This window comes from Mixophyes fleayi, chromosome 4 (assembly GCF_038048845.1).
Source record: "Mixophyes fleayi isolate aMixFle1 chromosome 4, aMixFle1.hap1, whole genome shotgun sequence".
NCBI lineage: Eukaryota > Metazoa > Chordata > Amphibia > Anura > Limnodynastidae > Mixophyes > Mixophyes fleayi.
The window spans coordinates 283,919,535-283,922,034 of NC_134405.1; the positions used below are offsets into that span (position 1 = coordinate 283,919,535).

Below are 2,500 nucleotides of genomic sequence, written 5' to 3' on the forward strand. Positions count from 1 at the left end.
AAGCAGAGCCAGGCCTGGTTAGTACTTAGATGCGAGACCACCTGGGAATGCCAGGTGCTGTAGGCCCTTTTTTTTTCTCTCTTGTTCCGACTTCCTTCAATGCTGGTTTTGAGATGTATAAGAGATGTAGATCAATAGGAAACCAATACCTATAGCCACACCACCCTGAACAAGCCCAATCTCGTCTGATCTTGAAAGCTAAGCAGGTCTGGGCCTGGTTAGTACTTGGATGGGAGACCACCTGGAAATACCAGGTGCTGTAGGCTTTTTTTTTTCTCTCTTGTTCCGGCCTCCTTCAATGCTGGTTTTGAGATGTATAAGAGATGTAGATCAATAGGAAACCAATACCTATAGCCACACCACCCTGAACAAGCCCAATCTCGTCTGATCTTGAAAGCTAAGCAGGTCCGGGCCTGGTTAGTACTTTTTTTTTTCTCTCTTGTTCTGGCTTCCTTCAATGCTGGTTTTAAAATGTATAAGTGATGTAGGTTATTAGAAAACTAATACCTACAGCCACACCACCCTGGACAAGCCCAATCTTGTCTGATCTTGGAAGCTAAGCAGGGCCGGGCCTGGTTAGTACTTGGATGGGAGACCACCTGCGAATACCAGGTGCTGTAGGCCTTTTTTTTTTTCTCTCTTGTTCCGGCTTCCTTCAATGCTTGTTTTTAAATGTATAAGAGATGTAGGTCAATAGGAAAACAATACCTACAGCCACACCACCCTGAACAAGTTCAATCTCGTCTGATCTTGGAAGCTAAGCAGGGCTGGGCCTGGTTAGTACTTGGATGGGAGACCACCTGGCAATACCAGGTGCTGTAGGCTTTTTTTTTCTCTCTTGTTCCGGCCTCCTTCAATGCTGGTTTTGAAATGTATAAGAGATGTAGGTCAATGGGAAACCAATACCTACAGCTGCACCACCCTGAACAAGCCCAATCTCGTCTGATCTTGCAAGCTAAGCAGAGCTGGGCCTGGTTAGTACTTGGATGGGAGACCACCTGGGAATACCAGGTGCTGTAGGCCTTTTTTTCTTCTCTCTTGTTCCGGCTTCCTTCAATGCTGGTTTCTAGATGTATAAGAGATGTAGGTCAATAGCAAAACAATACCTACAGCCACACCACCCTGAACAAGCCCAATCTCATCTGTTCTTGGAAGTTAAGCAGGGCCGGGCCTGGTTAGTACTTGGATGGGAGACCACCTGGGAATACCAGGTGCTGTAGGCCTTTTTTTTTTCTCTCTTGTTCCGGCTTCCTTCAATGCTGGTTTTGAGATTATAAGAGATGTAGGTCAATACTAAACCAATACCTACAGCTACACATCTCTGAACAAGCCCAATCTCGTTTGTTCTTGGAAGCTAAGCAGGGCCGGACCTGGTTAGTACTTTGATGGGAGACCACCTGGGAATACCAGGTGCTGTAGGCCTTTTTTTTTTCACTCTTGTTCCGGCTTCCTTCAATGCTGGTTTTGAGATGTATAAGAGATGTAGGTCAATAGGAAACCAATACCAACAGCCACACCACCCTGAACAAGCCCAATCTCATCTGATCTTGGAAGCTAAGCAGGGCTGGGCTTGGTTAGTACTTGGATGGGAGACCACCTAGCAATACCAGCTGCTGTAGGCTTTTTTTTTTATCTCTCTTGTTCCGGCTTCCTTCAATGCTTGTTTTTAGATGTATAAGAGATGTAGGTCAATAAGAAAACAATACCTACAGCCACACCACCCTGAACAAGCCCAATCTCATCTGATCTTGGAAGCTAAGCAGGGCCGAGCCTCGTTAGTACTTGTATGGGAGACCACCTGGCAATACCAGCTGCTGTAGGCCTTTTTTTTTATCTCTCTTGTTCCGGCTTCCTTCAATGCTTATTTTGAGATGTATAAGTGATGTAGGTCATTAGAAAACCAATACCTACAGCCACACCACCCTGAACAAGCCCAATCTCATCTGATCTTGGAAGCTAAGCAGAGCCAGGCCTGGTTAGTACTTGGATGGGAGACCACCTGGGAAAACCAGGTGCAGTAGGCCTTTTTTTTTTCTCTCTTGTTCCGGCTTCCTTCAATGCTGGTTTTGAGATATATAAGAGATGTAGGTCAATAGGAAACCAATACCTACAGCCACACCACCCTGAACATGCCCAATCTCGTCTGAACTTGGAAGCTAAGCAGGGCCAGGCCTGGTTAGTACTTGGATGGGAGACCACCTGGGAATACCAGGTGCTGTAGGCTTTTTTTTTTTCTCTCTTGTTCCGGCTTCCTTCAATGCTGGTTTTTAGATGTATAAGAGATGAAGGTCAATAGGAAACCAATACCTACAGCCACACCACCCTGAACAAGCCCAATCTCGTCTGATCTTGAAAGCTAAGCAGGTCCGGGCCTGGTTAGTACTTTTTTTTTTCTCTCTTGTTCTGGCTTCCTTCAATGCTGGTTTTAAAATGTATAAATGATGCAGGTTATTAGGAAACCAATACTTACAGCCACACCACCCTGGACAACCCCAATTTC

At 45.6% G+C, this 2,500-nt stretch overlaps 3 non-coding genes and 8 pseudogenes across 3 annotated transcripts; all 11 read left to right on the plus strand.

Annotated features, from left to right (window-relative positions):
- Window positions 1-147: 147 nt before the first annotated feature.
- LOC142154089 (5S ribosomal RNA) lies at window positions 148-266 on the plus strand (annotated as a pseudogene).
- Window positions 267-505: 239 nt separating this feature from the next.
- Window positions 506-624, plus strand: LOC142156421 (5S ribosomal RNA). The gene has a single exon (XR_012692487.1). It is a non-coding gene; the product is annotated as a 5S ribosomal RNA (ribosomal RNA).
- An 82-nt stretch (window positions 625-706) lies between these two features.
- On the plus strand, window positions 707-825 carry LOC142153925 (5S ribosomal RNA; annotated as a pseudogene).
- Window positions 826-904: 79 nt separating this feature from the next.
- Window positions 905-1,023, plus strand: LOC142154093 (5S ribosomal RNA; annotated as a pseudogene).
- Window positions 1,024-1,104: 81 nt separating this feature from the next.
- On the plus strand, window positions 1,105-1,223 carry LOC142153637 (5S ribosomal RNA). The gene has a single exon (XR_012691551.1). It is a non-coding gene; the product is annotated as a 5S ribosomal RNA (ribosomal RNA).
- An 80-nt stretch (window positions 1,224-1,303) lies between these two features.
- LOC142154682 (5S ribosomal RNA) lies at window positions 1,304-1,422 on the plus strand (annotated as a pseudogene).
- Window positions 1,423-1,503: 81 nt separating this feature from the next.
- Window positions 1,504-1,622, plus strand: LOC142154605 (5S ribosomal RNA; annotated as a pseudogene).
- An 82-nt stretch (window positions 1,623-1,704) lies between these two features.
- LOC142155301 (5S ribosomal RNA) lies at window positions 1,705-1,823 on the plus strand (annotated as a pseudogene).
- Window positions 1,824-1,905: 82 nt separating this feature from the next.
- On the plus strand, window positions 1,906-2,024 carry LOC142153937 (5S ribosomal RNA; annotated as a pseudogene).
- An 81-nt stretch (window positions 2,025-2,105) lies between these two features.
- Window positions 2,106-2,224, plus strand: LOC142153873 (5S ribosomal RNA). The gene has a single exon (XR_012691576.1). It is a non-coding gene; the product is annotated as a 5S ribosomal RNA (ribosomal RNA).
- A 240-nt stretch (window positions 2,225-2,464) lies between these two features.
- The window catches only part of LOC142153773 (5S ribosomal RNA), a 119-nt pseudogene continuing 83 nt past the window's right edge, over window positions 2,465-2,500 (plus strand).